This window comes from Squalius cephalus, assembly GCF_949319135.1.
Source record: "Squalius cephalus genome assembly, chromosome: 16".
Taxonomy (NCBI): domain Eukaryota; kingdom Metazoa; phylum Chordata; class Actinopteri; order Cypriniformes; family Leuciscidae; genus Squalius; species Squalius cephalus.
This window is the reverse complement of record NC_137137.1, coordinates 20,805,776-20,829,316: the sequence shown is the minus strand read 5'-3', so window position 1 is coordinate 20,829,316 and position 23,541 is coordinate 20,805,776. Positions and strand designations below refer to the sequence as shown.

General features: G+C 38.4%; 1 long non-coding RNA gene across 1 annotated transcript in view; it reads left to right on the top strand.

The window, feature by feature from the left end:
* Positions 1 to 23,330, top strand: part of LOC307173561 — a 78,897-nt gene extending 55,567 nt beyond the window's left edge. Inside the window, exons 2-3 of the long non-coding RNA XR_013823880.1 lie at positions 22,946 to 23,062; positions 23,257 to 23,330. This is a non-coding gene — a long non-coding RNA (uncharacterized lncRNA). The remainder of the gene's footprint in view (positions 1 to 22,945; positions 23,063 to 23,256) is intronic.
* Positions 23,331 to 23,541: the final 211 nt, after the last annotated feature.

Here is a 23,541-nt window from a genome sequence, read left to right as displayed (position 1 = left end):
GGATGGATGGGAGGAAGAGGCCAGGAGGTATGGAAGCTTTGTTTCCGCCATAGAATAAAACATTTTAAAAGATAATTGCGACTTTTTATCTCACAATTGCGAGTTTATTTCTTGTGACTTTATTTCTCAGAATTGCATGTTATAAAGTCAGAATTGCGAAATATAAAGTCAGAATTGTGTGAAATAAAGTCGAAATTGCTTAAAGTCTAAGTGAATTATTATTTAACCTTTAAGCTACATTATTTGTTAACCCATGGTATTAATACAAACTACATTAATTGCTAATTTGGAATTCCACCATGGAAAAAGTGGGCCGGTCTTGGGCCTGAAACTCCCGGGCTGAAAAGTGGCCCCACTCCGGCCCTGGCTGTCGAATGACTAACCTTGTTGGGAGTGTAGCACTAAGATGTGAGATAAGGGGGTTTATTTTAATTTGTTTCAGTTGAGAAGATTTTGTGTGAGAGGTGAAACAGCCGTGTGTCCGCTCTGGTCTGCACCATTCTTGAGCTGAAGCTGCTGCAATGTCTTCACTTATTCAACTGAGCCTTTCATTATGCATCAGCTCAGGCTAATACAAACCTCTGGATAAATCTGTGAAGAACACAACTGCTATTTGAGGCATTACAACTGAGATTTCTTGTGTAGACTCAGGAAGCTCTAACACTGGTTTTCTTTCAATTGGGTTTACCTTCACTGCTTAATGTTTAAAATGTTTTTTTTTTTTTTTTTTTTAAGAATTATTTAACTTAATACAATATTATACATTAACAATTACACTCAATTTGTAAGGATTTTTTATTTTTTTTACTCTACACTTGATGGTTAGATGACGTGACATTTTTAGAGTCATCATGATTGAAAATGGTATAAAGGTTTTTCAAAACCATATAAAACCAACATAAATATGAAGTGTACATTTATAAGAACTTAAAAATGTTTTAAATTTGTAATTATCATTTGCTGTATTTAGCATTGTTTCTCTGTTGTCTTTGACACTATCAGAACTAACCATAATAATTTTCTAAATTGTATAAAACTTTTTATGAAAAGGCAAGGTTTGTTCAGTTTGTGATATATAATGTGGTGTGGCTCTCCAAAAACAATAATATTTATGAATAAAGCAATAATTTGTCATAATATTTGTCAAGTAAATAAATAAATATTTTACATTCAGAATTTTTTTTTTTTTTAAATGCTATTAAATAATGCATTTACTTAAATAATTTAAATAATGCATTTAAATAATGCATTCTGCACTCACATTAATTACAAATATTTTATTACTTTATAAGTTGGATATATAAATATATAATATGTTTTATATATAAATATATAAAACATATATACTAAATGGTTACAACACATGACATTTTTTAGAGTCATTAAATTAAAACCCCAAAAAGAAAAAAAAAAACCTTAATAAACCAACATGAAATTAAGAAATTAATGTTTAAAAAATAAAATAAAAAATGATTTACCATGGGACCGTATTATTAGTAATTGATCCAGTTGGATTTAGCTTTGAACAAGCCTGAACCTTTTCTATAAATTGGGGCAAAAAAACTTTACTTTAACTTTAAAATCAACACTCCCTATTTCATTTTAATTTCAGGTCCATGGTCTTGTGTCACTTTATCAGATATCTAGACTGCATTTTGAGTGAGTCATAAAATAACTCAGAGAGAAAGGTCAGAAACGGTTTTTTAAATTAGTTCGGAGAGGGTTGTTTGGTTCTGCCTCGAATAAGGATTATCTAGTGGAGTTCACAAATACCATCGCAAATAAAACCAGACCATTGATTCCATTAGGCTGCAGGATGAACTGAGTGATTTCGGCCTTCTTACAAAAACATTCTTTATCTTTCTCTCTCTCACTTTCATTATATAAATAATCCATCTTGTCTACACCCTCATGATGTCAAGTTTTGAATGACTGGTGTATTGTAAATTTCAGATCTCGCGCAGGAGCATTAAATAAAAAATGATCAAGTTCAGAATTCTTATTGCCAATACATTTGACAGGAGCTCAATGCAAAGACCATTTAGTAAATTGCTGAGGAGAGCCATAGTTATACACGACTGTACCGTCATCTCCTCTAAAAAACGTTTTCTGCTGTGGTGGCAGAACTGTACGGGGTGGGTTTATGTGCTGTCCAATCATAAAACAATAAACAAATATTATTAATGGCCACCATTGCAGGGCTAAATATTTCAGTAAGTCTGCAATTTTAGGAAAGGCTCTAAGTCCGTACTCTCATGAAGTTTTTAACCTTTATGACTTAATCTCTCAGAGTCCATTATTCCATCCGAGACTCTCTTGTTTACTGCTCCAGGTTAGTATGACTGTTGTAACTTTAGATCTGTATAAACACCCTGACAAGTAACTAAAAATTTAAAACATGCCATTTGTCCTGGCTTTTTGTGAGAGCACACATTAAAGTCGAAAAACTGCAGAGCTAATGAAATGTCATTTCCCTTCCGAGTAATTTCCATTATTTGTGGAGTCTATTCATTTCAGTCCAAAAGCAACATAACCCAAAACCGAGCCCTCACAGTTGTGCTACAGCAGCAAAACTGGTGGTTTTGAAGAAGTGCCTGTCCAGCACGGCTCTGCAATTTACTAATTGGTGATACTAATCAACTCTCTACTGTCGGCTACATTTAGTGTTGAGAACATTCAGAGCGGAACGTTTTACTTCACATCACAACAGTGTACTGTGCGAGGAACTTATAAAACCACACTGAATGGTTTTGAAATCTGTCTTGTCTGATCTATCTATTTTGAAAAAAATTATTCTTGCACAAAATCATTGAGGATCAATTTAACAGCAATAAGAAGCATATGAACTGCATTTCTCAAAACCCCCACAAAGTATTAAATATAAAACAAAATATCTGAAAGTTATAAAGCTACTCTGTTTTGAAAACAGCTTGCTGCTGTTAGTGACTGCTTTTGGTTATGTACTGAATGAATTCCTGACTGAAGTATTTTATGAGATTTTAAATAATTCAGTTCTGGTCTGATCAGCAGTGTACATAATAAACGGCCATTCGCTAAATAAATGAAGATGCTGCGGAGGCCATGCCAGTGGATAAGAGGCAACAGGACACAAGGATGCAGAAATGTCACTGGCTGCGCCCAAAATCGCATACTCTCTTGAGTAGGTAAATGGCTATATAGTAAATCGACTATATAGTAGGAAAGTATCCGATTTCGGATGTAGCCAAAGACGTTTTCGCCTGTTTTCCTGTAGCTTATCACTCTCTCTATTCACATAATACAATTATGGCCCCAGAATTGCATGTTGAGCTGGTACAAAAGCACAGATGACTGCCACTCCAGACACGGTTCCCTCCCACTATAAGCTTTCAGTCTTTTGAAAATGTTAGAACAGCAATACAAATTGGTGAAACTGTTAGTGCATTTGAATATCTTAAAAAGCTTAGAAATTAGTTGCCGGTCATAAACAGTTCAAAGAAAATGGCCGCCCACTAGTAAACTGCTTAAATTTGATACTTTCTGACTTTGAATGTCTCTGAATTTGGTATGTTTAGGTCCTGGTAATAGATTACAATTGAAGGGTTAGTGAATGGGTCAATGACATAAATGTCAGGGCGACATCGTAGGCCTGGAGGACCGAGGTGACATCGTCGGCTCAAGTTACCGAAGCGCAGCCAGAGGGAGCGAGGACCAAGGTGGAACCAAAAGAAAGGTGGAAACTGGTGAAGCTGAAGGGGTGGAGGAAGTCCACAGAGACAGCAGAGAGAACAGGAACAATGAGGCAGGCAGGATAGCAGATGGCACCAGATCATCCAGAAAGTTACTAGGGACAGATAGGCAGAGAGTTTGAGGTGGGGGCTGGCTCCATGGTCGACAGGTCACTGAGTCAGTGTTCCCATTCTGGCTCTAGGTTGACTGTTCTAACGGTGCTGACTCCTGGGGGGACCTTACAGTAGGCTCTGGCCCAGGACGGATGTGGCGACCGGCTTCCGGGGTGGACTCTGTGGCTGGCTCCTGGGATGGAGGGGGCACTATCTTGTGGTCTAAGAGCTGATCGTCCTCCACAGTGAGAGAGGATCCACAAACCCACAAGAAATACTCCGTAATCTCAATGAAGGGACGGTGATCTTTACTCACTAGCAGCATCTGTCCTAGAGGGTCGTCCATTCCGATCCAGAAAAGCTGTTTAAGGGTTTCATCGTCCCAGTGCACCTCATTGTAGACGTCCCATATGTCCTCTACAAGTTCCTCCAGTGTGCGACCGTTCTGTGAGTAACACTTCATATTTTTACTCGTTTGAGGGTTTATTGCTGTCCACAATAAAGAAAAAGAAAAATTGTTTAGCTGGTTTCATGTGGTTTTGAAAAACTTGATTAACAAGACTAAACTGCAAGGAAACAGACGGACATTGGCACATGAGTAAATACACAATGAAATCGAACACATCCATATACAGTATATGTCACAGCGCGAGTTCTCTTTCGCGTCTTGCTCTTGACTGTTTCAATTGGCAAAGCTTAAATGAGTTTAGTTTAAACACAGAGCAACGTGTGCTTTTCATGTCTCGCCTGCGCTCACGCGCTATGAACACCTGGGTGAGGACTGCGTAAATGCAAATGGAACTCGCATTGAACAGAGTTTACAAGGAGTAACCGTTTTATTTGATTTATTATAGCTGTTGTAATGTATTATTGGAGAGTCAGCATGTGCATCCATCGACAGAAATATACTGTACATTAGCGGAACTGTCTGTTTTGCGCATTATTTTCAACCAACCATATTATAAATATGTCATCAGATGTGAGATCAATCGCGATGCAAGTGCGTGTTGAACGGTACGGTTAGATTTTTTACCGAGAACCGTTACACCCCTAATAACTACTTGGTGAATCGGTATCAAAAGTGAATGTTTAAATTCTGGCTTCTGGGTAGCTCTTTAAGAAGCGTATGGAGTACAGAAGGACTCTACAGTAGCAATTGGTGTTTAAATTTATGAGTTATGCTGAACCATGCAACTTTGCGTTTCCACTGCTGATGTAGCTTTAAGCAAGGCACTTATCTCATAGTTCCTTTGGGGGTGCTGTTCTCCTGATCCCAACAGAGCACTCTGTGACCTGTCATGGTTTGAGAGAGAGAGAGAGAGAGAGAGAGAGAGAGTGAGAGAGAAAATCACTCAACTTCCCCCAGTAGTAATTCCAGAATAAATTGAGGAGATTCAGGAATGGAGCGGGAGTAGACATGAGTTTTAATGTCTGTTTAAATAACAGTGACCTGTCCTGCAGAGCAGCTTTGTACCAGTTGTCGCTGATAATCCCACTAGCCATCTGATGAACTTCTCTGTAGTTTTTTACGGCCATGAAGCCTTCGAGGAAAATCGTGAGCATTTTCATGAGTGAGTCATGAGCAAACTTCCCATCAACCATGAGTCAGACACCTGCAGCACTTGGCCACTTGGCTCTTTCCCCTCTTTCATTTCTTGTTAGATGGAAAACAGAAAGAAGAGGAGCTAAAGAAAATAATTATAGGTCACCCCTGCAATGCTGCAGATGAAATTAGGGAAAGGTTACAGAAAAGGAAACCACACTTCTGGGTTCTTTATACACAAACAGCTTTTAATGTTGTGGGAATGTTAAACACTACACTGTCAGAAATAGGGGTACAGTAGGAGTCCATTTCTGTCCCCCAAGGTACACTAACGTACCCCATAGGGCTTATTATTGAACCTCAAGGTACATATATGTAGAACCTAGGGTCTTTTTGTACCGTTTCTTTTAAAGGAGAATTTGGTAACTTTTTTAACTTAATAAAACTGTCTAGAATTCATTTGGATGGTTAAACAACCTGTTCTGGTGATATTGGTGACTTTCCCCGCTCCCCCCAGCGTTCCCAGGCGGAAAACCAACCTTGCAACTTGGGGACTACCGTCCCGGCAAGATAGAAATTGGAAGTCTCGTGAGAAGCGAGAACGAGAACGAGCGCGAAACACGAATTGCTTTACGGCAATTCGACATAAACACACACGCATGTATGATGTATTACCAGATTACCCACCTCGGTAGACATAGCTCCACACGATACAGTTGGCTTGCTCCGATCAAAACAAACGCACATGAGCAGCGGTAGAGAGGGGGAGGAGGCTGCCGCAAGTGAGTTTTTTACGACCGTGTTGTGAAATATACGCCCCCCACAGCTGTAGGGGGAGCTCGTGGGGAAAACATGCGACAGCAAAAGGAAAAATCAGCGAAGAAGTGACTAGAGTTCGCTAGAGTTGCCGAGTTCTCCTTTAAAGGTTAAGGTACAATATTGTACCCTTGAGGGTACAGCCCCAGTGACAAGCCATTGTACCCCTAAAGGTACAATTATGTACTTTATTTTCTGAGAGTGTACATAATGTTATAATGTTTGTTAATGGAATTTATTATAAAAATGATACCAATGCTATATAGTGAAGAAATATACGTTAAACTATCAACTTTAGTTATGACTATATGATTTTGGCATGATTTTAGCTGATTGTAATATTTTTACATATACAGTATGTAAAACAATCATCCAAAATCATGCCAAAATCAAATACTGTATATTCAAAAGTCTTTTACAATCAAACCAGATCACAGGAGATCACTGGAAAATATGCAGGAATACAAAATAGCATAAAAACATTCAAAATAAAGGTGATAACTGACCCCAAACTGAACAAAACAAGTAGTATACACAGAAGCAAACAAGGCCTGCATCTGAAATCGCATACTCTCTTGAGTAGGTACTTATTCTGAATAAGTAATTACTTCACAACCGCTAAAAAAGTATGTTCTATATAGTATGAATGTGTGTAGTATGAATGTAATCAGGACGGACTACATTCGCCATGTTGTCATTATCACATGACCTACCAGCGTCAGTTCACTTCACTGCTATTCACAAATCCTCTCCCGTGGCCTCATGGGATAGGAAAGTGTCCATCGAATGCACAATTCAGAATCTCACCGGAAGAAGTAGGTCATCTGGGTACTTTTTGCAGACTCTTTTATGAGTACTGTGAATTCAGACATATTTATTTTGTCACATACTGTTTTTTTTTGCATACTATATAGTAGGAAAGTTTGCGATTTCGGATGCTGCCAGGGAAACTTAATGATAGACAGGTGTAATTAATCATAAACCAAGGAAATTGGGGATTAACAAGACTAAACTGCAAGGAAACAGACGGACATTGGCACATGAGTACATACACAATGAAATCTAACATATCCCTGACATTAGCACCCCTCCCTCAAGGCGTATCCCCCCACTGTAAACTAAAGTCTAAAAGTGGAGGGAGGGAGGTGGACAAGGAGCTGGCAATTGACGGGAAACTGGATTAGGCGGTAGAGGTAAACACCACGGTGGAGCCGATGGAGGGAGAAGCCAAGGTCTTCCTGGGCAGAGCCTGGTATATGCCATTTATTTGAAAAATAATTCTAAATTTAATTTAATACAGAAATGAAAAAATCATAGAAAATAATTATTTAAGTCATTGTATGTCTGCATTACATTTAAATTTTTATGAAACATAATTTCCTAATAAACTGCCAGTTTTGATGCCTGGGGACATGACAAAAAAAATTAAAAATCCACTCAAACTGAAGCAGTTAAATTAAATGAGTTCACTTAATTGCAATACTGACTAATATGACTTGCGTCTTTAAACACTGTGAATTTTATACTTTATCAAACATATTAAAACATTACAGCTTAAATCACAAAGAAACCATCGGTTTGGTATCGTGAAATAAATAACTATTGACATTTTAAAGGAATATTTTTTTTTATTTTCGAGTGAACAACCATTTTAACATCAATTTTCCAAAGTAACTAAGGACAAGAATATTTAGTGCTCTATATACAGTACAAAAATAGATTCTTACTTTAGATGCTATGAAACTGATGTGAACGGACTGCATGTGTAGAGTGTGGATTATTTTCACTGGTGTGGTATTATTAAAGGTGAGAAGAGTGGTGACTGAAAGCCAGGCGATGTGGAAAGTGATAAATGACAATAAGCCTTTTTGTTTCTCCTGTAAAATCTGATGAAACGATGCACAGGGTCATTTATGTCCTTTCTGGATGATAGAAACAAGTCCAGAGAGATCTTAAGCATTTGTCTCAGTACTTTAACCATCTTGTGAAGAGGCAGTTTACTGTGGCTCAGAAATGCTTATTTGATTTATGATTGCCTAATTACAATCCTCTGAGTGTTAGTTGACATGTACTGTAGTTGCAATGTTACTTATACGTAGTAGAATGTCTAAAGTGGACCATCGAAATAAAATGTAACCCACAATATATATATATTTTTTTTTTAAAGATTCATTACATACTGTGCAGCATGCAGCTATTCCATTTGGAACATTGTGCTTATCTTAATGCAAGACAGGCAGTGACAAATGGAAGCAGGAATCCAGAAGAGCAAACCGCATCTCAGATTCATACACAGTGGAATTACTGGGATAAAGAAAATACAGCAATCATTATGAAACACAGATGATGGTGAGAGGATTGCACTCAGGTTCATCATCATCCTCCAGATCAATGTTTTCATCTCCTGCAAATGTGGGATGAAACTTTTATTTGTTCTCTTCACACTTGCACTGGGCTTTTTTTCCAGACCAATTCTTTGCTCCTTTCTTTTTATTTTCTTATGTAAGCTCTGCTTGAGCTTGTGAGTTTTTTCAGGTATTTGTACTTCCCTCAGGATATGTGTACCTCACACTACACACGTTGATAACAAAAGATTATCTGAATCTTTACTCTTTCTCAAGACATGATTGACAGGCTGTTCTATATTTATGGTATAGAAAACATAATAAACAATTATTTTGAGAAGTCATATTTCTATGGCTATGCTATAATTGACTAGATAGACATCTTGTGAGAATGATGCTTCTCTTATACCAGGTGATGAGTATTTTATATTCATCTCATGATTTGCCTGAAACACATTACTGTTCAAAAGTTTGGTGTCAGCAAGAAAGACATTTATAATGTTTCAACATATTTGTATTTCAAATAAATGCTGTTCTTTCTGAACTTTCTACTCATCAAAGAATCCTGTGAAAGAAATCACGGTTTTCACAAAAATATTAACAGCATGACTGTTTTCAACACTGATAACAATAAGAAATTATTCTTGAGCAGCAAATCAGCATATTTGAATGATTTATAAAGGATCATGTGACACTGAAGACTGGAGTAATGATGCTGAATGACCGGCGTTAGCTTCAATTAGCCGAAGCAAGTCGATCACATGGATGAAGGAAGGATCTCGTTCACTTCTCAGGGAACAAGGGTTACAGTTGTAACCTGAGACGTTCCCTTTCAAGGGAACTTGCGCTGCTTCAAGGACGCTTTGGGAACGGCAATGCCCAAATGCCATGCTTACAAGTGCCTGTCCTTGTGAATACTGAGAGCACAACTAAGATATGAGCACCTGTTAACCTGGGTTAGCGCCCAGGTCCAGGTTGAAGAACCTCAATAATGTGAGTGGGGAGGACCAGCCCACCGCATCGCAAACATCTTGAAGGGAGACACCCGAAATGAAGGCCTCATCATCGTCCAGGTCCCTCAGCAGCAGATCAGCCTGGTTATGCCTTCAGAATGGACATTGTGTGCAGACATGTGCCAGCTGTGGATTTTAATTAATCAACTTTAATTAATCAACTAACATTTGCTTTTCTTGCAGGAATGACATTCATATGCTTTTAAATGTTTCCAAACTCTTTGGGGAAAACTTGTGACTTTGATTGTGTGTGTGTGTGTGTGTGTGTGTGTGTGTGTGTGTGTGTGTGTGTGTGTGTGTATGTGTGTATAAATAACAATTAAGGGGAGTGAAACTAGACAGATGACTAGTTCTCAAAACCTTGTGATAAGTAATCACAAAATCAGAGTTTGCTTGTGCCAATGACAGACGAAAAAGGTTGGGGCTTTTGAACCAATTGAACCAATCTTATTGAAGGTGACATGTTAGTCTCATTTGTATTCTCGATTCTATAAAAACTGTTGTATCCGTGTTTTCTGTGGAATTCTCAATGGAATTTGTCTGAGATCCTCTGGCCTTGCTTCTTGGGAGAGATTCCCTGAGAACTGCTCGGTAAGATCTCCTGGCCGTGATTAAAGCAATTTAAAGGAATTAAAGATTTAAAGGACAATTGCTTGAGTCTGTTTGTCGATTGTTCCTGCGCAGGAAGCTAGTTTAAGGAAGCTAGTTCAGTAAGTAAGCTAGTTTAGGGGAACAAGTTAGTTAGGTGACTATTATGGATGGGGACGTCGATTTTGTAGAAGAGACCCAGATAGACTAAACATCGACAGTAGACGTTCGGGGATGTCGATTTGTAGACGAGACCCAGATAGTTAGGTTTAGGGAAAACTCTACCACACAGCCTGACCTGCCAACGTGTACTCTTCTTTCAGCACCCTAATATCAGAATTAACATGCACTTGGGGGCTGAAAAGACGGTATGAGTATGGCTGGTTCCATGACCTCGATAATTCTTTGTGGAGGTCGGGAAAGAATGGAAAGAAAGTCCCCATGGTGGAGGTGTCTTGTTTGGTGACATAAAGCTCCTGTCCACACTGGACGAGCACCCTGTTTCTTGGCTGGCCAATCGATGTTTAACTTGACAGAGCACGAGTATGACCATAACCAGTTCCTCATACGCTGGGAATATGGGTGGCAAATCTTCTACATCCCCAGCCTCGGTGCTCAACACATCCCCCTTCTCAGAACTGGATAGCTGAAGCACCGGTCTATCCCCCTGGGCAGAAGAAGCCTCATCGTGAGCTTCCGATCCCAGAGAGAGAGTGCTGGATCCCCCGGGTAAAGGCAGAAAAAGAACGGTGACCATCTCTAACTCCTCTGAGAGATCCATTTGCAAACCCCATGATCTCAGCTTCCGTGCTGCCTCGGCAGCAACGGGGCCAGAACTGCAAGGAACGCGAGCCTGAACACTCTCCTCAAAGAGTGACAGACAGGAGCTAGAGCTTAGATGCTCTGCCCGAGCCCGAGCCCGGGCCGGGTCGGGCCGATATTTCCCGCCACTATCCTCGGGCCGGGTCGGGCCGGGCCCTTGATCAAGCACTTGTATTACAAAATGCAACACGTCACGTGTCATATGCAGCGTCTCCACCGCTCGAATGCATCACACCGGGCCCGGGATAATAGGCTTTAAAAATATTTATTTTGTTTAAAAAATATTCTATATTCTAAAACCTTGTTGAATTATATTAGAGTAGTAGCCTAGGCCTACTCCTCCTAGGCCATCCAAAGTTAATTCTTGTTCATTTTCTGTGTTCATCATTGGTCACGTTTTATATTTATTTATTTATTTATTTATTTATTTATTTTTTTACGTTTCTTCATTTGGATCCATTTGCAATCCATTCCATTCTGAATAAACAAACAACAGTTTACATGCTTCGTCCTTGTTGCATTATTCATTAAGATAATAATTAATAAATGCATGCACAATTATCCGTGAACTTGATAAATGTTGCAGATATGTTTTACTATGCACAAACAAATGCCTTTCAACTTCAACAGCACATGAATGTGCAGCAATTTGTACAAATAGAGTGTCTGTAGGCCTACTATATGTGTTGTAGCCATTAAATAAGCTCAATTGGTTTTATATTTGTTAAAATATTATAATGTTATTTTTTTTCCATCTATGTTGATTATGAAAAGTGAACAGCATGAGTAAGATAGGATGCGCAATATATCGGGAGACATGGAGTGGGTCAGACATGATTTTGACCACTTCATTAAGTATTGTTTTGTAGAAAGCCTTTCTTTAAAGTGAATTTCGTTTTGTATAAATTGTATCTTAATTTTAATCAATTTTTCATCAACGAATTGCCTGTATTTAATAAATAAGAAGCAGACATAGCAAATATAGCAGACAATATAATCATGGAGGCGCCGGCGCGGCGCGGTCACTTGCATTGCATGTGAACTAGAAAGCATCTCATCATAAATTAACCGAAACTCAGTGTATGCCTACATGAGAAATATATCTAAAGAAAGCTTGAAATGTCTTTAAACGAAACAATTCAAAACAAAAAGAAATAGGCAACTCTCTGATTATGTAATCCATGATGTGCATTTCTGTCTGCGCGTTCACTACGGAGATGGCGATCGTCAACTTCATCTTTGCCGACACTGTTTATTAATAAAAATCAGTGCACGCCTGTCACCTGATTTACAAATGCACATCTTGCTTGTTGCACGCACACATATTATGTACATATTACGAAATAACGAGATATTATGTTGAAACAACATTATTAATTATAGCCTAATAAATCTTTAAGAATATTTGATTGAATGCTGAATGTTGTGCTTGTTCAATTTAATAAAATTAATACTTAAATTGTGATAATTAAAATAATTGAATATTAAATATTAAGTGGCCTATGTTTGCTCATTTATTAATAGTATTTATATATAATATATCTAGCACCCCATCTGCGTTAAAAAAATTATCTGGCGCCGCCCCTGGTTATAACGGCCCACGTATTAAAAAATGGTCGGGTTTAAATCGGGCTCGGGCTCATAATTACAATTAATGTGTCGGGCCGGGCCGGGCTCGGACACAACGTGCACGGGCTCGGGTAGGGTCGGGCTTGATTTTTTGGGCCCGATCTAAGCTCTAACAGGAGCGGAGCGTGCAAAGCGGCAGCCTCTCACAATGCTCGCAGTCAGCCCCCTCAAAGGCTGACAGAGCATGCTCCGCTCCTAAACATATAACACACAAATCGTGTGTATCCCCACCCTTAAGGAAATGAGGGCAGGGAGGATCACATGATTTGAATGCCTGCTTATTTGCTATTTTTCTCTCATATATGTGTACTGCACTTTATTGGGACAGACAACAATAAATAAGACAAACAGTATGAACACAGCACTTGCTGAGGCAAAGAAGCTAACGCAGGTCATTCTGGATGTGCTTCTCTGGTCGTGACATCACCCACCTGTGACGTTCCGTCTCGCCATTGGACTAGTTTACACACGTGCTCCAGACGCAATCATGCAGAGCTTCTCCAAAGCTTCCTTGACAAAGCATGAGTTTGCTTGAAAGGGAATTGCATTTAAAAACATTTTAAATTGCAATAATATCTCACAATATTCCTGTTATTACTGTATTTAAAAAAGCCTTAGTGAGTAAAAGAACATTAAACAAACATTTAAAAAATCTTACTCCAAACTTTTGAATGGTAATTTATCTTTGTGCATTGTATATTTCTTATTATAAATTGCTAGTGTTATGAAATATGACAAAAAGAAAAAAAAGAATTGGCTATGCACAACAGTTATACAACACTTTCAAGTTCAAATTTATGGGATGCTGGATTTTTTTTTTTTTTTTTTTTTTTTTTAGAAATACTAATAATATAGGAAGGAAATTATTCTACATTAAATACTTATTGGTCATGATAATTACTCATGCAATAACTATAATGTAAAAACTACTTTTAATTTTAGTTTTATTTAATAAACCTGTTCAAAACTGAACATACAGTAGACACATGAAATATGCAGTGCTTGATATGCAAATCTCGCAACACTAGTGAACATTAATATTGTCACATATTAGAAAAGTATTTTATTTCATGTGTTTAAGCATGCTGGACATCAGGCCCGGCTCCATGGGTAATCCATCTTAGTCTTTAAGCAGATTTGTACCAATGGAGAACATTTGAAAACATCACAAACCTTCTGCTGGTGACCTGTTACAAGAGGCACTTTCCTTAAAAAGAGAGCGCAACAACATGAAGCGTTGTATGGCATTAAAAACCTCTTCATACTCAAATAGTTTCATTGCTGGATCCATGCAGAGAGATATTTTCAGCCACTGAGATTATAGTTTCATGTGGCTTTTTGTTTCTTCATATCATGAGGCTGTATGCTCACCACAAAAGGACATTATCTGGTTTTCTCTTGGCTTTAGGGACTGTAAAACTCTCCTGCTACTACTCCTTCCTCCAGGGGGGGCCCTCTCACAGAGAGATCACATCAAGGCAGGAGATGTGCTCAGCATGCTAGCCTCAAGTAATGTTTAATTATTCAAATTACACATTGCACTTAGCTGTCACGGCTGGGTATGTCTCTGTGCAACTTTTACCCTGCAAACTAAGAAAGATACTTTTTTGTTCTCATCAAATAGCCTTTATAAGACTTTATGCTATTTTATATGTAACGAATAATGAACATTCAGGGTTTAATTTGCAATAACAACTGACTGGATGTTCACTATTCTGCTTATTAAATGGTTACTTGGCACAAAAGAAAATAATTTGACATAAAATATTGATTCGAGTTGAAATACTAGCTTGTTAAATGCAAGTTTCCTCAAAGAAAAAGAGTTCCTAGCAAGGAGCTTTGAGCCTAGACGAACAAAAGTTCAAGCGAGATGGACATTTAAGGGATAATGTACAGTCATATCACTTACTACACAGTTTTTCTCTACATAAATAATGACAGGGACATGAAATATTGATTTGAATATTGAATTTCGCTTTAAATTCGCTTTTTTATCTTTTAAAATGATCTTATAATCCATAATAGTTTACAAAACAATCGTTCTAGCAACAAGATGAAGTGTCCATCTTGTTGCTAGAACGATTGTTTGTGTGATATGAGAGACATGAAAGAAGCGGCGCCATCAGACACCCAGATTGAGCGGTCATGCTATTGGCAACGGTCTTTATCGAGGAATAACTGACCTTGGAATCTTGCGACTGACCAATCAGAATCAAGCATTTCAGATAGCCGTGTAATAAGTTAAATTAAACCTTTGCCCCTCTTTTGTAGCAATGAAGAGAATTCCTTTGGACCCAGCACATATTATAATTTAATTAAATACAAACTGAATATCTGGAGTGTGTTAAAACACTTCATTACATTATAAATTCATGATATTCATAATTAATGTGGTTGGTTATAATTGATGCCAGTGAACTCCCAAGACATCTCGACCATGTAAATATACAAATTTAACCACAAGTACTACTAATACATCATAGGCAGCATGTTTTTATGGCATCACATAAAATCGACCTATTAAGCCTTTTAAAGTTGAAATGTGCTCACATGTGATTTATTAATACTTTTGAGATGTTTGCTTTTTCACATATTTTCCACTTTTTCCCTTTGCAATCCTCTCTAAACCTTGTTATAGCTAAATTTCGTGTGTTTTTTCCCAGTCAGTTGAGCGGCCGCAGGATGTTTCAGTGGTGGGTTCGACCAGCTCCTCACAGGAGGTGGAGAGCTTCCACCGCAAGTCAGTAATAGATAGCCTACATTCACAGCGTGAACACACGACACTAAATGAGAGAGATTCTCGCCTGAGGATGTTACGTAATACGTATGTATTGACGCCATGGAATTAAACACATGGGCAAAAATCCAGAGAATTTTACTGGCTAGTGGGTCAGATTGATGCATTAGGCCAGCACTGCACCATCAAAAGTAAATACTGTACCATTTTTATCACCGAGACAATTCCATGTTAAATGTTACTTTTGTCTTGCCAATGTTTGTTGACTCATTAACAGGTCTCACGTGACATCCATAACCTTGAGGAAAACTCAAAGACGGGCAAGCCAGACTGCATTAGGTTTTCACTCATCTCTTAAACTGGGTTAAATCACCTAATTCTCTCGGTTATACACATCATTACATCAGCAGGGGTACTGATGCTGTAAATAGGAGCCATTAGAAAAGCTGTAAATGTTTCCTTTTAAAATTTAAATGTGCAAAATTTCTTAATTACATTTACTTTGACACATCTGACAGCTCTTTTGAAAACATGAAAGTAGAGTTTTTTAGAAAGTAGAGTAGTAGTATCCCAGAATTGGAAATGTACATGCCTGTGGTGATATATCTGCAAAATGATATTACGTTGCTTCTTGCACATTTCACAACACTTTTACAGTGAAATGTCCAGTCATTGGCTCTGAAATCATGTTCAGTTTTATCCGAAGCAGATGAATGTCAGTCTGGTAATATTTTATTACTTTGGTTATTGTACGTATCATAAGTTGTATCGCAAGTGGCGCTAAAAGGTATCCCTACCATAAAGCTGATAGTCTCAACTAAAGTAAATGTAAGATAAAAAGGCCTTTGCTGAAGCAACCATGCCATTTTAGCTTGCTTCTTCAAGACTTTAAGCTTTTTTATCGTGACTTGTGTTTCACAGAACTCATACTCGAATGCTTCACATCTCAAGTGTAGTGCTGTACCAGGTGAGTAACGGAGCAAGTTTACTGTCAGGAAAGCCATTTATGCAGCTGGATATTTAATGCAAGCACCAAAATGTATTAGTTTTGGTAAAAGCCTTTTGAGGTCATAACTGTGCAAAAGTAAGTCTTTATTAATCAATTTGTGTGAAAGGGAATACAGTACAAGCTGTTGTCGTTTTACTGCCTCGTGTATAGTTATGTTTTTAGAGTCTTGCAAAACACATTTTTCCAATGAACCTATAGAATTGATTATACAATCACTGGTATGAATGGCAGCTTCAGTTCATCACTGACCACACAGCACACAATGCACCTTTCCTAAAGATGTAGAGTTTAGTTACAAGTCTGTTCTAACATTCTTTCCTGTATAAAATCTTCAAAGACTTTGATTAAGTGCTTCAGGTATGTTTGATCACAGTCACAATGTAAATGACCATGAGCTGAGTTAAGCACTCCTGCCACATGTAATCTGTTCCTCTGACACCTAAATCTATTTACATTATGAATGTGCTGAATATATATAAAGCAGTGACTGGATGGGAAAGATGTGTTTGGATGGATGTAAATATACATGAGACAGGCTTATGTGCCAATCTAATTCCAATAAAAGTCTTTAAATTCAGTTCCGCATATTGAATTAATTTGGAAAAACAAACAGGAGACACATTTGTAATTTTGTAAGTAGAATTCCAAAGTATATTTTATACTCACTACCATTCAGTAGTTAGGGGTCAGTAATATATATATATATTTTCTTTAGAAAGAAATGAATATGTTTTAGTATTTATTATAAGGACAACATTAAATTGATCAATGACAGTAGGCATTTATAATGTTACAAAAGATTTCAATTTTGAATAAATGCTGTTTTCATTAAAGAACACTAAATATATTTCATATTTATTATATTTTTTTATATTTCACAAAAATATTAAGCAATAAAACTGTTTTCTACATCACATAAGAAATGTTTATTGAGCAGCAAATAAGCATATTCGAATGATTTCTGAAGAATCATGTGACACTGAAGACTGGAGTAATGATGCTGAAAATTAAGCTTTGCCATCACAGGAAAATATATTCAAGTGGAAAGCATCTCAGTTAACACTGTAACCTTGGTTCCCTGAAAAGGGAATGAGATGCTGCATCGAGAATTACGTTGTGTGAACGCCTCTGCGTGATTGCATTGTAACCGCTTCAGATTTAACTAAACCCAAAACCAGTCATACAACTTATAAAAGGAAACCTACTGCAATAACATAGTTTGTTTAACAAAGCATAAAAATAATCAGAGACTCTTATTGAATGCAAATAAGAAAATATCGGTAGTTTATATTTAGTAAAAACATTCAAGCAAAGTATAGTAATAGTCACTTCATTTCAACCTTTCATCCAAATTATTCACACAAAAAAAAAAAAAAAAAAATTGGGAAAATAGAGTTCAGGAAAGACCAATGTCCGTGGGTGATGAATTAAGTGGAATGAATTGAATAAAGTCTTATCTGAATTCCATTCGAGGTCTCAAATGCCCAGTGTATCCTCCAGCATAACTGTCAGTGTTAATCCATTTGCCTATGTACTCAAAGTTCATGGAAGATACATATAAAGGTGAGTCAAATGATGGGTTGAAGAGCTTTTTGGCACAAAGGAAATCATGAAACTTCCCCACAAAATTTTTACCTCAAGGACCATAATCCACCAGAAAACACAAAAAAGTCCCACTACAAAAATCAAAAGAAGCCATACTAAATAATACCAACCAAATAATATAGTTGAAACACTTCCAAACTATACTTACTTAACCCTAATGGTGAGGAAGAGAACAGGCCCTATAACAGGCTTGTGACTTATAGCGTCATGAAGCACGTGTGAAATCAGTCCAATGACATGACAGAACGTCATAACCAGGAAGCTATAAAGTGCACCCTGACCAAACAATGTTAGCTTCTACAGAAAGGTTCCCTTTCAAGGGAACTCGTGCTGCGTTGAGAATGATGCTGTGGGAACATTTAGATCAGTGCCTGTCTTGTGTGAAATCAGGCGAGCACAACGAAGACAGAAGCGCCTGGAACCCAGGGGTGAAGCCCAAATCTAGGTTGTAAAACCTGAAGAATGTGTGCGGAAAGGACCTGCCTGCCGCATGAGTAGGCATACCCCTTATTAGGCTTTCAAAGCTGCCATTCTCCTCCTGACCTGACGCCCCATGGAGGAAACAAGGTACCAACAGGTTTCTCCCCAAAGACACCACCCAAAGGTGTGAGGTAAGCAGCTAGGTCGCCTCGAAAACCTTTAGAGTGGAGGGGATAACCCTGCAAAAAATCGATCCTGCAGGAATTCCAGCACTGTACCAAGCGGGCAGTTAACTGGATCCAGCTGATGATTTCTACTAGTTTCCTTGTTCCTCTTTTCTCAACAACCTTAGTTGAGACCAAACCCCCTCAGAGGCCAAACCCACATCATAACTCTGCTCTCCAGTAGTCCCAGGAGTAGAATGATCGGAGAAACCGTGTACAGATGCAGCCTCGGCCAAGTCTGCACCATGACATCCAACCCAAAGGGGCTGGATACGAGATTGAGAACCAGTGTGTTGTATACTGAGACTCAAATTGATTCACTTCCGCCTGACCGACTTCCCTCCATATAAGCTCCACCATCTCAGGGGGAAGTCTCCATTCCCCAGGCCTCAGCCCCTGCCTCATTAAGATGTCTGCTTCCTGAATTTGGTGCCCAGGGATGTAGAGCCTGAGCCACCATCACCAGGCAACTAAGTGCCAAGAGAGATGACCCCTCCACAGACAAACTTAAATTAAAAATGTTTTTGTGTATATTCAACCATATAAATGCAGCCTTGGTGAGCAGAATATAATTATTTTCAAAACATAAAAAAATCGACCACAAACCTTTGAATGGTAGTTTATTTTTCATTATATTTGATAACTTTTTTGTGAACCATGATGGAATAGCACTTCCTTTTCAAGAATTCCTTTTCAACCCCCATAAAATTGTGTGCTTGTTTTAATATATATATATATAACATCAGTATTTATGTTTTGAAATCTAAGTATTATGTTAGAGCAGTAATGTAATCATCAGCAGAATTTAGAAGATGAGGTACTACAGCTGAGGTACTTTTTTGAGACATTAAAATGTTTCCGTATGTTTGCTCTTTAAGTTTGAATAGAAACTTCTTTACTTTTACTTTAGTATTTTGCTCCTGACGCAATGTCATTCATTTTACGAATGTACGTGTCTGCGCTCTCGCTCTTTTAAACTCATAACAAACCAGCAAAAGATATATTCCGAAATGACGCAGATTGACAGAACAAGTTTATTTTTGGAATACATCACAATCACTCCAAAATAGACGAAGACAACTTGCACACCTACATTACGAGCTGCATTTCTTTGCGTGCCTGTTTAGCCTTTCGCTTAACTCAATTCAATAACTTAAACTGAAGACAGTCAGCTGCTGAAAATTTGCATTTTTGCAATTTCACACCCTACCTTTTCATACATTTAGAAGGTGGGACCCATTTTGAAACGGTGAGATTAATTGGTTTAATTACAGGTGAGTGTCAATTCATCTATGAACAAAAATCCTAGTATTTTGCTGCCCGTCTTGATTGGTGGACTAGTGAATAGGGGAATGTGACGGTTATGGAGGCACTGCCTCAAAACCCGAGGCCCTAGGCAATTGCCTACTCTACAATTAGCACCGACCCTGTGCAATGTTTTATTTCAATATAAATTATTTTTTAATAATAGTTGTTAATGTTAATTGCTGCGACAGTATTAAACTTAGTTTCATTGCTGACTAATCAACTGAGAGAAAATATTCCACCCAAAAAAAAAAAAAAAAAGTTAATTAAAATTCATATTCATATATGTTTTGTTGCTTGTAAACTAATGTACTTAGCAGTTCATTAAATTCCTCTTGCCATTCCTCATCAACATCCTGTTGGGTGTGTCCAATTGAACTAAAATTCAAAATCATTAATTGAAAAGAAGCCAATACTTAGATTATGAATTTAGCCCCAATATTGTCTGAAAATCGAGACAATCGAGATAAAGAGAGGTGTTACATTTGCTCACACAGCGCAGCCTGTATTCTTCAACATGATTACAGTGAGGGCTGCAGAGGTCATACATGTCAGTGATGTTTCTAGCTTCCCCTTATAGCAAACATGATTTATTGTCTCTGACAGTATTCTGTTAGTGGTCACATGACTCTGACACATTCTGTGAACTTTTACCTGCAGAGACAATCCCTGAACTACTGCCGTGACCAAAAACTGTAATATGTGCATTCCTGTCAATCCCAGGGACAAGCAAAAGGGCTTAAAATAAAACTACTCACCACATGTTTTTTGTGTGACAGCCAATTTTACCAGCTTGGCCTTTGTTTGCTGGCGTTGTTGTCGGGATGTGTGTGCTATGTGTCTACACAAAGTCTCACAGAGCTGTGGTTCTCGAAGCAGTATTTTATGACAGTGGTATAAAAGTCTGTGAAATACACATATGCATACATATGAGAATCCCCTCACTGCACTCTAATAGTCTCTCACTCTAACATCTAGGCTAAGATGACCATCCCACCTTGATTTTTCTATTGATCATAGATGGCACAAAATCTCATTTCAGCACTTGATGAATGCTATATGCTATTTTAAGTGTGTCATTTATTAAAATATCTAAACGTCTATAAATATTGCCTCGGTTACGACTGTAACCTCGGTTCCCTGAAGAGGGAACGAGACGCTACGTCGAGTGACGCTAATGGAACGCTTTGAGTGATGATGTCTTGAAACACATGTGAAATCAGTCCAATGGTGTGGCGGAACGTCAGAGGCGGGTGACGTCATGAACCAGGAAACTATAAAGCCTGCCCAAACAAAGCAGCGTCTCGTTCTATCTTCAGGGAACCGAGGTTACAGTCGTAACCAAGGCGTTTCCTTTTAAGGGAACTCGCGCTGCGTCGATTGATGCTAAGGTAATGTCTACCAACGCCACCATAGTGAGAAGTGTCTGTCCTGTGTGAAATCATAAGAGCAGCACTACGACGAAAGACCCCGGTGTAGAATCCAAGTCCAAAGAGTAAACCCTGACGAATGTATGCGATGAGGACCACCCTGCCGCATCACAAACGTCCTGGAGAGGCACTCCTGACATTAGAACCTTAGAGGCCGCCATACTCCTAGTAGAGTGGGACCGGACAGCTATAAGTGAAGGCTGTCCAGTCGACTCATAAGCAAGTGAGATAGCCTCGACCACCCACTTGCTCATTTAGATGCAGGGGACCCTTTGTTAGGGGGCCCAAAACATACAAACAGTTGTTCAGCTTTACACCACAGGACAGTTCTGTGGACATAGGCATCCAGTGCCCTAACTGGGCATAGCAGATTGTTCTTTTCCTCGTCCGAATCTTGAAATGGAGGAGGACAAAAGGCCTGCAGTACTATTGATCTAGCCACATTAGTGGGGACCTTGGGAATTTAGCCTGGTCTTGGGTGAAGGAATGCTTTAATTAATTAATTTATCATTAATTCCTTTATATTGCAAGTGGAACTCCCAATTAAAAAAATATAAAAAAATCCAATTTAACCATTGAATCAAAGCAGCACACCCAAAATGTTGTCGCCGATTTGAAAAATGCATTAAGAAAATATTTCCCTGCAGAATTAAGAGACCTGAACAGGCTCAATCTATTATTATAATTATTTCCAGTTGGTTTTAGTCACTCAGGCATGTAGTGTTTATCTGACATCTGCCAAACCCCGATTTGTCCATCAGACTGCCATATGGTAAAACATAAATCATCACTCCAGAGAGAGTATTTTTCTTGGACCGAAGCAGCGGCAGTGAGCTTCAAACCACTCCACTAGACACTTGCATTTTCACATGGTGATTTTAGGCTTGTGTGCAACCACATGGCAAAGGAAACTCCTTCATGATGCTTCTGACTAAGTAAGCGTGTTCTGCCACAGAATAAAAAATAAAAAGGTAATGTCAACGTTTTATCTTACAATTCAGATTTTTTTCCACACAATTGCAAGTTATAAAATTGGAATTGCATGAAATAAAATCAGAATTTTTAGATAAAAAGTCGCAATTACCTTTTTTTATTTCATAATTCTGAGGCAGAACTTCCATATATATAATGCACTTTTATACCTGTCTTGAAGACTGCAGAATTTTATCTGAACCTTTCCCCGCCCACTTTTGGTGTATTAATTGGTGTACTAATCTTTGTAAGATCAATGAGTGCAGATCATTTCACATAAACCTCCACGCCATCTCTTTTATTAGTGAGTTAAATTTATCTAATTTGCATGTGAAGGTAGCAGTGCATTGATGGGGTAATGCAGTGGAAGATGTTCTCAATTACTGTGCAACGGAGTTAGCACAATGCTACCACATCAGGTATCAAAAACCCAGAGAATTGGGGCTGGCTGCATGCCGCCGCCGCAGTGCATTGTGAGTAGCACTACTCATGCTGTGACTGGGAAATTCTCATGATGCACCTGCCAGTCTGTTTGCACAAATCTCTGATGTTTTGACAAAATTATTATTTATCTCTTCATATACTGCTAACAACTCAGAAATGCATCATATATGTATGATTGCTCTTCACAGACAGAGATGACTTATTTTTGGCTTGTTTTTGTAGAGCCGTGTCTGAGATGAGGAAGTCGGGGAGGGAGAAAGATCATTATTTTCACACCAGAGAAAGTGCACAAAGAGAGGAACACCCCTCCCCGGGCTCATCATCAATTCCCCTGCCCAGGTAATTCAATGCAATCTATTGTTAATTCACATCGAAGGAGATTTCTGATTAACAGAGTCCTTGTGGACCACCGAGCTCCTCGCCACACTCTTGGAGCTCCCTTTAATTAGGACACAACAGTCAGCAATGCATTTCTCAGAATTTCATTAGTATTCAAGTGGCCTTGATACCCCTTCCCTATTTCGGTCCCAAAGGACAACCAAGCAGCGCTGCAATCAATTGTGTCAAAGTGGGAGAGGGACTACATTCTCCGACATGGGGCCAAATCCTGCCTCAAAATATGGCTTGTGGATATAGTTTCCGGACAGCAAGTATTTAATCGTAATTTAGTGAGTATAGGAATGGGGTAAGGCACCCCCCTTAAGAACAATGTGCATTTACTTTATGTTAAGCATGCGCAAGATGATGATGCATAAGTTAATGTGTTATTAAGGGAAACAGAAACATTTGCTAATTTAGTTGTTATAGCACAAAGTGTT